This window comes from Anopheles coluzzii, chromosome 2 (assembly GCF_943734685.1).
Source record: "Anopheles coluzzii chromosome 2, AcolN3, whole genome shotgun sequence".
Lineage (NCBI taxonomy): Eukaryota > Metazoa > Arthropoda > Insecta > Diptera > Culicidae > Anopheles > Anopheles coluzzii.
In genome coordinates, this window is record NC_064670.1 from 20,404,269 (window position 1) to 20,416,472 (window position 12,204).

Below are 12,204 nucleotides of genomic sequence, written 5' to 3' on the forward strand. Positions count from 1 at the left end.
GCAGCAAACTGTGAAAAAGTGCAACAAAAAACTCATGTCCAAAGTGGAAAATTCAACTCCCTTTTTTGAAAAAAAATTTAAACAATACTGTCAAATGTCAGCATTGCATTTGCCTTTTGATCTAGTACTCACTGGTTTTCTTTTCTCTTCCTGTCAATTTGCAAACCCTCAACAATCCACAACGCGCGCAGAGCAATAGTGTGTGGCGGTGTCCTCCTCGCAGGCAGTGTTCGGGGCGGGGATATTAAATTCGACCAAAGCCGAGACCGATTTGCAGGCAACCCACGGGTGGAGGTGTGGACGCAACCCGGGTAGAAAAAAATCACGGAAATTTCACCGATCAGTGTGTGCAGTGTGAGAGAGAGCGTGTGTGTGCGCGAGGCTTACCCGAAAGGCTCAAAAGGTGGTGCTTGTGTGAAACAAAAGAGAAGCAAATAGATAAAAAAAAAAGATCTTGCATTCCGGCAAGAAGTGGCCAGTGGTCAGCGCACAACCCAACCGAAGTGACAAAACAAGTGACCGTGGCGTCATCCGGCGACGGCGGCAGCGCACCAGCGGGCGAGCAAACGAACGCCCTGCTCTCCAAACTAGGCAGCTCGCTGTTCGGGGCCACCGGGTCGCCCCAGAAGGTGGTCACCAACATCCGTGGGTTCCTCTCGAATCGGCTGACCAGCGTTTCCATCCCCGACACAGGTAGGTGGCCACTGTACCGCTCCCTTCCCCCGGATCACCACCCCACACCCATCGAAACCTAAACCCTTTTCCTTCAAATCCCTTCCAGCGTACCGTTTTTATTCTTTTCTTTTCGAGTATCTTCTTATCCTTTTTTTTGTAAACCCGTTTGATTTCACATACCATCACGTTTCACTTGAAAAGGAGCTCAAAAGCTCGCGCGACGGTATCGTACACCGCGTAATGGGACAACGAGAAACAATTACGTAATTACATTTTCCCCTGAACGTGGAGCGGCAAGTCGGGCAGGACGCACATTGCGCTAGGGCTCGCGTGAGAACGAGGTCCTAATGTAATTTTCTTACCAAACTCCTCACCGAAGAGGCCGCACAGTGTGTGGGTTTGTTCGGTGTAGTAGGAAAGTCGCAGGGATGCTTCTTTCCTTGCTAATTCTATTAAAACATCCCAAGTCGTTTGTGCGTCTTTAGGTCGGTTGCGCTCTAGGTAGGGTTGTCCTCGTACAAAAACTTACTCCCCCCAAACATAATTTGCCCCATCAACTCGTTATGGTCTATTTTGATTTTTTGGGGGATGGTGGAATATTGATGAAATAATTGCAATTTCAAGCCATAAACGAGAAAATACATGCTACTCTTAGCATTTTAGTCGTTTAATTTTTCCCACGACACAGCAACATTTTTGTGAATTTTCACAAACAAAATGGCGGCCAATTGCACGTTGAGGGGGAATCCATTTTTGTCTCCCACTCACACATATACACATACACATTGGACACGAGAAAGCTCTCATTCTCATTCTTGGCCCCAAAAAGCTTTTCGCTCCACATTTTACACCTGTAGTGGTATTTCCGTTCGCCCCTGTGCCAAGCAGCGACTCACCACACACAGCACGGATAGCTGGGGGATACATATTCTTAATCAAAGTGAGCCACGCGCGTGTGTGTGTGTTTGTGAGCTTGGGCATGGGAGTAAAAGCGGAAGAAGAGCGGAAGCTGAAAGGAAGAAGAGTAACGTTTTCTCTCCCGAAGAGCCGTGTTTCACTCGTGTTGGTGTGCAGGTGTGTTTATGCCAATGTGAAGCCGCCATCCGTCGCTTCATTGCATCTCGTCCGCTTCGTGTAATCCTTTTTTCACTATAAACGTTACCTATTTCACGGATGGATGGAAGCAGGCGCACACACCTGGCTCACTTCTCAGCCACACTTAACTTGGAGCTCCATTTTTTTTGTACCATTTTCAACACCACTATGTAAACTTCTTGTACGACGATATCCTTCGTATCGATGCGTTTTACTAGAGCCGCGAAGGGGCGAAGGTGTGTTAGTCACGTTGGCTAGTAATTTGTGTAGCAGTGATTGTTGGTTTTCATGGAGCAAAAAAATCCAATGTAAAACGAAACGTGTAAGTGTAACTTCGTGGAACGGTTGCATAATAACATACTGCTAGTATTTTTTCAAAATAAAACTATAGACACTATTCGAATGAGTTAATGTTATCATTTATAATTATCAGATGTCTTCAGATTCCAGAGAACTAGTGATGCAATACGTTTGATTTTCAAAACCAATTTCCTAGCGTTATACAATTTAACGCACCAACTACTATGAAAAGGATATCGATCAAATTGTAAAACAAATCAAACCAAATACGTTTTAACCTAAAAGAAGCAGGTTATATCATATAGGATTGTTTGCTCTTTAATGGGACAAGTCGAATGGTGCGAGTTCTCTTGGGATTAATTGGCAACCATTTATTCAATGGATACAATAGTCAATTCCCCATGTAAACAGTTTCATGATGTAGATTGTGATAATTTTATTTAAAAAAGGATAACGGAATGATAAGGAAATATAAGGTTTTTTGAAATATCGCCTATTTGGCTTTTAAAACTTTTAAAAGTTTATTTCAATGTTTGAAGGGCAATATTGTTATCATTCTAAATATACCTTATTTTGGTGCTCTTATATTACCGTACGATAGTTGTTAATACAAGGATTTTGATGTCCCAAAGATGCCATATAAACTAGGATAACTGTACCAGTTTTCGGCAGTGTATTTATTTTACGCAGAGTGGTACAGTCGTCAACTCGTATGACGTAACAACATGCCCGTCATGGGTTCAAGCCCACGGTCAGGAGGCACGGTCTTCCATACGTAGGACTGACTATCCTGATATGGTAACAATAAGACACTGAAAGCCAAGCTCACTTTCACTAGTGGGCACAGGCAGGCCTTGACCGACAGCGGTTGTTGTGCCAAAGAAGAAGAAGAGGAACTAAAAAAGTGCATTTATGCAAAAAGAAACGCGTTAAAATGTCTCTAAACACAATTTTAAAATAAAAATATGCTCATTTGCGATTCATACATTAAGTTTCACATCATTTCTTGCATATTTTCCAAAACATCATGTAAAATGTGTAGAGTTCAACACGGTTATAGTTTGATGTTATTGTTGACCTCGTTGATAAAACAAATGCTCAGGTTGAAGATATTTCATTATTTTTTATCGGTAGTAAGAAAGATCATTTGCTTATATTTAATGGTGTTCAAATCTAACATCTTACAGGTGAATATGCCAAAGGTCAAGTACTGTAATCCAAACCCCACCATACTCACTTCAATTGGATTGGTTGGTTATTCCCGAACAATCCGACATTCGATTTTTGCTCCCTATCAAAGCGATAATTTACCATAACGAATGTAAAATCCAAACACGACCGCAACTGCCTAAGCAGCACCGTGATCGAATCCCCGGCAAAGCCCCGACATGCACGCAACACTCGCAAAACACGAAAATCTCCCCCTAAAGAACAACGAACACGAAAACAACTTCCAGCTTGCTACAGCATTACGTTCCGGCTTTCGTCTCGCTGGCTTAACTCAATTTCAGCGACAGCGCGCTTGAAACGGTATGCAAACACACCCACCAATACCGCCACAGCACCTTCCGTACCAGTGACAATGATTAGGGCCAATCGCCCTGTTTTCCCTCGCGTTAGTAGCGCCAAGAAACAGGGATTCAGCCTTCCAGTCTACCACTAGTCTCTCTCTCTCTCTCTCTCCCTCGATTCCCTTTCGCCGGCAGTCTTCGGTTTTATCGCTGTTGTTATTTTAAATCCTAGCGAATAAAAACCCCGGGACGAAATGCGCATCTCGGGGCACCCTCGGGGAAAAACTCATTTTGTGCCGCTCCCCTTAGCTTTAAGCAGGGAAAACTCCCCCCGCCATTACAACGCACGGAGGACAACTTTTGTGCTCGCACGGAACACCGGCGCGTTACCATGGGCCACGGTGCGGCATTTAAGTTGCAGGGCAGCAGCAGCACCACCACTAAAAGACAATGAAACGGGCACAGTGGGAGGCGATATTTCATCATTATAATTCCTTTATTATACTTTGTTTTGACATCACAATTCGTCTTGCGTTTATCACACCCGCTCGCACGGCCCGCACGGCCCGCTCGTGTTCGTGTCTTCGCCAGCAAGGACGAAAGGAAACCCCGAGCTTGTAGACAATGCCTGATACAAACCTTTATCCAACTGCCATTACCACTTGGGCAATGGTTTCCTTCGGTCCTACCCACCCTAAACGCCCGTGCAAACCGCGAGAAGGGATGGGATTTTTTTTGTTTGGTTTGGTTGGGATTTGGGCAGCTTCTTCCTTTTGTCACCAACACACTCGCTGTGGTGTTATTATGATTGTATCAACCGGATGCCTTATCTAAACAACTGGGGATGTTTTACAACTGCTTACTCAACTGCTTCCTTCCCCAAAGATTGATGTACATGTATGTGTGTGTGTGTGGGTTTGTGTATGTTATCCTGTGTCTGTGTACGTGCGGGGTTTGTACGTGTGGTCTCGCCACACCAGCGCGATCGATACAACACTGCTAAGTGCTGCAAACGGTGTGGAAAGTGTGGAAACTTTACCAGCTGCTGTGACACCCAGCCGCGCACGCCTACCCGTTCGATAATGGTTTGAATTTGCTGTGCGTCATCTGCGACCAACACGTAAAGTGTCTTTCGGAGGCGAATTTATCCCTCGGCCCATGACACCATTATCAGATGATACCGATCCGCAACAGCAACAAATCATAATTCTCTAACACAGGGCAAAAGATAATGGATTGGGAGGCTCGTTTTTTGGCTCGTTTGCTGAAATCGGCAAGGAAGGTCCAATTTTTAAACAAGCGACGAACCCGCAATGGAGCAGCGTCTAAATTAGGCGTTCGATAATGATATCATTTTTCTTTCAACATCACACCTCACTCTCATGGCGAATGAAGTAATTGGGGATTCCCGTAATGAACGGGAAGGTCAGCAGGGACAGTCGATTTATTTGCTCGGTGTTTGGAGCAATCATCCTGCCCGGGCCAGGATGAATGTTTTCCATTAGCAATGTTTTGATGAACTTTGCTTGTTACTTTTTAATTTTATTCTGTCCAAAACTGATGCCTTCTTGCTCGTGTTGGTTTTATGTTGTGGGATTGAAAGTTGTTATCATAAATATTATTCTAAAGTTGCGCACTTTTTATACGTTTTGTGTAATTTTCTTTATATTTAACATTTGGTTCTGATACGAAAAAGTGCTTTGCAATTTAATACCATTTCTCTGTTATGTCAGCCAGGTATAATTTTATAATGTTTTAGAATTCAAAAAAGCTATTTCTTCCTAAATCAACTTAAATTTTCAATTTACAAAACACACACACACACACTCCACATTTGCTTGAATCCTCAAAGCAAAGCCGAATTTGCCTTCCGAGAACTGAAATATCGTTTCACAATTTCCTCAGCTTTGTCCTACAGGAAATTTATCAATTTTCCTCACATCACTGAACTGCTTGCCCTTTCTGTTCACCTGTGAGCGCGGTTGCACTAGTTCACTCTCGGACGAGCCCTTCAGCAATTCAGCCACATTCTAGAACCTGGAGGGTTGAAATGAATAGAAAGAAAGAAAATTAGAACTCCCACCGCCACCACCAACTCATTTCCCTCCTTTTTTCCTGCGTTAGCTCTCTCTCTCTCTCTCTCTTTCTCTCGCCCTATCTCGTAGGCAGCAATAATCGTCGCTCGTGTTGCGACCGAGCAACAAACCGTTCGCTACAGTTTCTGACACGACCCGACGCTGACGGCGAGCCCCTCTTTACGTGAGCCGTGTCAGTCACAATTGCAGATGGAAATTGTATTACAATTTTATACATTCCGGGCGCACTTGAATTGGAAAACGTACCCCCGGGGGAGATTACCGGGACATTCGGCAGCCCGGGCCAACTCTGGACGCGCAGGATACGAGCCTTTCAGCCTTTCCGCCTCCAGACCACACTCCAGACCAACCGGTCCCGGTTCCCAACGACGAGGGTTGATTTTTCCACCGCCACCGTGGATAGAACCCACCCTCGCTTCATTCTCCCGCCGGCAAAGCGGCTTCGTTCAGGCACACCGTCCGTTTGCCCACCCGCTCAGCTCCATTCTGCCGGTAGGGCTTATTTCGTCCATATTTACCTTATGTTTTGCTCATAAAATATTCACACGAATGTTGTTAAATAATTCACAAACCATAACTTCTTCCCCTCTTTGGTTTGGTGAACAAGCTACACAGCACAAACCAGTCGCGGTCCCTTCAAAACAGGGACCGAAAGGCAACCAACCGCCTCCGGGGGCTGATGATAGAGACCGTACCGTGGCGAGTACGGCATTTTCTTTTTTTCTGCTCTGCTGTCTAGGTAGGGTCGATATGTAGGTGTTGGAGGGTTTGGTTTTGGTTGAATTTTTCCTTCAACAACTTCCCGGCGGGTACGTACGTGTGTGTGTGTTGTTTGTTCGCTCCTTTTTGCCGGAAGATTGCAATCGATTTTTCCACCTCTCCGCGGTGTACCTTTCCATGGGGGAGAATTGAAGCAAAGACCGGCGAGCTCGTTTTCTCGTCTCGGCTTCGTTTATCGAGCCAGCAGAAAGATTAATCTTAACACCCTCAAAAGAACACCAATTCTTCTTCGCACGACATCTTGCATCTTGCTGTTCAAAGCAAATAGAACGAACCCGTCGTAGAACCCGTAGAAAGGTCAATAGTTTACCTCTTAGAAATTACATCCGGCTGGCGGAAATGCAAAAGTTTTGCAGTTGACAATTATTTCGGGGAAAGTTTTTCAGCAATCATGAAAGATGGTTTTATCCATATCACGCCTTTCCCAAACGCCTCGCTGTCGGAGGGGTTGACTTTAAAAACATCCTATTAGAATGAACACGATTTCATGCTTATTTCGCTTCACGACCCCTTAATCGATGAATTGCTGTGAAGGACACTTAACCTCACTCGTGACTACTTAATGACGACCGACAGTGTACCGTGGCGTCATTATAACAACCCTCTCTTTCTCTCATGCTCACCCACACACACACGCACGGTCATTAAGCACTCGAAAAACACTCGAGTACACAATCAAAGGTTAAACTGTGCTGCGACCAAGCTCTACGAAGAGAAAAGAACAAAACTAATGCCTCTAATACCCATACACACTGACACACACACTGCAGCGAACTAAATAAGTACAATGCTGCCATGTTTTACGTCATGTTGAAACGCAACAAACAAAACACACTCGCACACACACGCACACACTGGGCAATGTCATTAGAACGCCAGGACGAACGAGGCGGGTGAAGCGATCCTTGCGGGCTAGTTTTTCATTCAACCTTCTTAATGACGCTGGCACACGCAGTCACGAAGCGGAGAGCCGTTCGATTAATTCGACCCACACACGGAGGCCTCGTAGAGTTGGAGCGAACGATAAGAATATCTCACAACCAAGGAACAACTGGGAACGTCATGGCCCCAAGACTTGTAAGATGATCTGGGTGTTGGTTTTTCCTCACCGCAGGTGAATGTTTGCCGATGGAGAAGAAGGTTCTTTTTTTTATTCTTCCACATTGAAGAACGGCTCTCGTAGCATGTCACACAAAAGAAAGGAAGAGCAACGCCTACAGGCACTCCTGGCGGGGGATGGGCGAAGATTTACGAGGTCAATTGCACACACTCACTAAAGGTGGTAAGGAGGAAAGTGGCAGTGTTAGTGTGCAATCCTAGTTTCTTTTTATAGCACATCTTCGTGCTGTTTGTAGAAGACATGCCAAAAAAAATCGATTTTTCTTACTGGAACGCGCCAGATGGTGTAACTCTCACGCGATGCCTAGCTCACTAATATCGGGTTTGTAACGCAGATGGACGCACACATTTTGTATTTTCCATCAATTTCATGCTTTAAAAGACTTCACAACTTGCTACAGATTTTGCACAGTACACAAACATTCAACGCTAGAAACAACATTTTGCTTTAAAGTTACCCTACCGTACCACGGAAACGGCTGGAAGAGCAGGAAAACTCAAATATACACATTTGCTTCCACGCACCCACCTCCGGCTCCTCCTGGCAGGTCTAACGTAAACGTGTCGGTTTATTTCCGTACCTCGCTCATTATCCTAATTGGGTCCAGCGTTACCGCCACCTTCCGGGCTCGGAACGGAACGCAACCGTGTAGCCGTATCGATCGGTTTTGCTCCGATTCCTACCCTACACTCTAGCATGCGCGCGAAGGCCAGTGCCCAAAAATGGCGAGGGTTGGCGCACCTTTCCGAAAGCAGACGCCCTGGCACGCAGTTGCTGGCGTTTGTTCCATTCCAACGGGGGTCACACGTTCGCCAGGAACGGTCGTGCCGAGCATCCATCCACTTTCAATTGGATTAAAGCACCCCCGAAAACCAACCCGAGAGTGGTGTGTGTGAGAGAGAGAGAGAGACAGCCCACCACTTCCACAATCCCAACATGGGCGGTTTAATTCTGAACAAATATTTTCGCTAGCATCTCCTCCTGCCCCTGCTCGGTTGCCCGTGTACGTACCGCTTCCGGTTCCCGATGCCCAGTTTGCTGTGGCCATGCTCCCGGTTGCCATGCCATTTTGTTTGCCATCTCTCTTCCCTGCTCTGGTCCTGGAGCAAATACTACGCCTAGCCCCCCTGCGGCCGATGCGGAAAGCACGAGTCGCGCACGGCAGCACAATCAAACATCTGAAGTACCAGCCATCCAGCCAGCCACACACAGAGAGGGAGCTGCTGTGAAGGACGTCATCAACTGTCAGAGATCAAAGAGCTGCACCCTACCGCTAGCAAAGGGGGGAAGAAACTCGATACACACTCCGTTGCAACCCATCGTCGGAAGGTCGGGAACGTGCACTTAAACCTTTAGTACACCTTCATCTTCCCCTCGCCGTTTGCGTTTGCTGTTGCGTTTGTCGAGGTGTGTTGTTGTTGGTAGTGGTATTAGCAATGGGGATTACAAAATAAAAAAAAACGAGACACTGAAAATTGAGCCGGCAATTGAGCAACCGAGGCGGGCATTGTTGAGGCGCATAACAACAGCAACAAAAAAACGTGAACACAACTGTACTGTTCATTTCGATTCGAAGGAAAAGCTGCTTAGTGTGGAAGGTGACAACCGGAAACGTTCCATTGTTCAAACACACACCGGCGCCGCAAGCAGGTGCAGAAAGGAAGGATTATGGAAAGGCGCCAATAATGCGCCACTTGTAGCAATTGCCACAGACAGTTTCTGTAATGACCACGAGTCGAGCTGGGACCGGAGAGCTGGACTGTTCTGTTCAGAATTTTTCCTCTTTGTAAAAAACGTAGAGAAACGAAGTCTTATTACGAAGAAGAATGTTCTGTATCTTGTAACAAAAAACAGCTTGTCTGTGGTTTGTAACGCTCTATTCCTCTGCAGAAGCAAATAGGGTAAGGTGTTGAAATTTCCCATTAATCAGACCACACCTCCACCGACCATCATTCTCCGACCGAAGATGGCCGTACCTCGCACCTACAAGAAAACCGAGGATTAGTGGTCACGTTAAAGCGTGTTGTAATCCTTCGCCCAAACGCCCAGAACCACCACCCATCGTGGATTGGGCGACATGGATAGCGTCGTTCGTCACTAATTCCACGATCGATATCGATCGAGAACTGCCTGCTCAGCACACGAGCAGGCAAGATTTGCCGCGATGCTATCATCGCACTGTCTATCGGGTGTGCCCCAGCTACACTGGGCGACCGGAACGGTAAGACACGCGGGCGAAAGTGTAAGAACAAAACGGCTAATTTACTGTTTGCCCAGAAACGTGTAGTCAATGATGGTTACATGGCAAATGATTTAATGAGCCTAAGGGGTAACGTTACGAAGCCCTGCCGATGGCCGTCGACGCCGACGGCAATGAAGATGTCGAATAAGGGGATAGAGATGTGCAGAGAAGTTTGCCTAAGCAATCTGGGAGGGAAAACCCCCCCGAACGGAAGCGACCGTTTGGCTGTTGGGATGGTGGTGGTAGAGAGCAAAGAGAGGGATGCTTCGCTTCTGGATTCACCCTCGTTCTCGGATGCTGCAGCTAGAAGGAATATCTTTCACCCTAACCGATCCGGTCCGAGCATTGGGCTAACTTTATTATTAGTCACGTTTGGGTCTATGAATAAAACATTCCTTGCCACATTCCACACTGCATTCCCTGGTTTGTGCCTCATCATCGTGGACGTCTTTCGAAGGTTCGAAGTTCCGTTCGAAAGCATCCCGTGCTGCCGGTGCTAATGTATCCCTCCGTACCTCCGGGTATGTACAGAATTTGTGGAATTTGACCCAGATTGATGGTGAAATAAGGCATCGCGACTAGCGGTTTTGCATGTACCGTGTATGACAGGTGCCTAATTCAGTCATATCTTTTGGAAATCATTAGAACATTGCAGGAATTGGTGAGCAAATTCACTTGAGGAAAAACCGGACTTAAGTATTCAGAACTCTCCACACTGACAGGCACCATCATTTTTGTTGAGTTTAAGTGCGCTAGCTTCTGTTTTTTTGTATCGTCGCCTTTTTGTCATCCCAACTTAAGAGCATACTCTGGTACCAGTAATATCCCCAAGGAGTACACAAGTGTGACCGAGTTTACTTTTCATCTGCTTGACGAGTATTGTGTGGCTGATCCTGGTGAAGTTGTCATCATCCCCTTAGCACGAAAGCAGAAAACCCCCAGCAAAGCAGATAAAAAGCAAACATTTCAAACGCGCAAACATCGTCCCCGTCCCGGGCAGGTTGTGCTGCTGGCTGGGTGCAAAGAGACATTCCCTTGTTTTTTTTCCTTTTTTCGCTGCTCGTTGCTGCTCCGAACCGTCCCGCAGGGAATATAGCGAATAATGGAAGTCGAAGTAAAACAGGGGTGAATAAGCGCGCCCAAGCAGCGGACGCCCAACAGTAAAGGCATAAAGTCATTATGTGTGTTTTGTCAATAGCAAGAAGCACGTTGCTTGGGCGTATTTTGTTGCCACTATATCCTAACCAGGAACCGGCCAAAAACGGAAAACCTCCCCGGTCTAGCGTAGCGGAGGGTTCGTACGGATGCTGGAAAATCGCTCTCACCCTCACGCCAGCGGGATGATAACCTTCGGGATTGTGCTCTTGGTATCCTTTTTTTATTGTCGTGCTCAAACACCAACCGTTCGGAGTTGCCAGAGCGATTGCGGAACATGGAAAGGGAAACAAATCACGAAGAGCAGAAAAAAACCAACCCGGAAACAATGATAGGCTTTGCTTGCATCATTATATGCTGATGCGCTGATATGGTTCCGATTCGGAAGCAGCCGTGAGCGGCAGAGAGCTCTAGCACCGGGGCGCGCTTGCCAAGGAGGGGACCGAGATAATGAATAATGAGGGGAAATTTCAAATTAGATTTCGTGATTGAGCTGATATTTGATGGCAATCAATTATTTGGCCACATGCGGGTGTGGACGAATGACGCATTCCTCCCCCCCGCCTTCTCCAAAGGCCGGAGCGTAATGAAGCCAATCGGTTTACCTTGACGGTTTCCGGCGGTCTCGAGGTCTCTGAGCGGCAGAGGCCAATTTTCTAACGATCGGTTGATTGGGGAAGGACACTCCGAGCGCCTATAGACTCGTTTGGTGGTCTCTCGTTTGGCGGCGGTGTAAGGTTACACTGGTGGAGCAATAATTCGGGGTCGTGCTGTGGCGTTAATTATGGACTATCGTCTCGGTGTCCTTAAGGCAAAGGGTTTGCTAGTTGTTTCGTTACACTCAAAGCTGTAAAGTGTAAAGCCAACAAAAAATCAGCATTTTTCAGTTGTATTTTTCTCTTTTGTTTTGAACATTTCAATTTCTTCCTGTTTTGCTGCTCGTTTTCCATCCTAGCTGTGTATCATATTTGGTTACAATTAAAAGTAGATCTTCTTTCCCCGTATTTCCAGCACACACGTGCCGACCTTTTTGAGTTTTTACTCTACCCTTGACGTTTATCGTTTCCGGCGTACATGTTTTGGCGTACCGAATCTCCCCCTCCGAATGGCTGTATTACGATTTGCAGCGTAAGCCTCTCCGTTTTGTTAGCCTTTGATTTGTTTTGTTTTTGTTTGTTTGTTTCTTCTTTGAACAAAAAACCATCATGTTTCTCGATCGATTGAGGTTAT

At 46.2% G+C, this 12,204-nt stretch overlaps 1 protein-coding gene across 3 annotated transcripts in view; it reads left to right on the forward strand.

Moving 5' to 3' along the window:
• The first annotated feature begins 249 nt into the window (after positions 1-249).
• LOC120947360 (vesicular acetylcholine transporter-like) overlaps positions 250-12,204 on the forward strand; it is a 37,083-nt gene continuing 25,128 nt past the window's right edge. The window contains exon 1 of one of the 3 annotated variants that reach the window (XM_040362614.2): positions 250-693. The gene's annotated coding sequence lies outside the window, so the exon portion shown is untranslated. The remainder of the gene's footprint in view (positions 694-12,204) is intronic. The other 2 variants (XM_040362613.2, XM_040362612.2) reach the window with 2 other exon arrangements.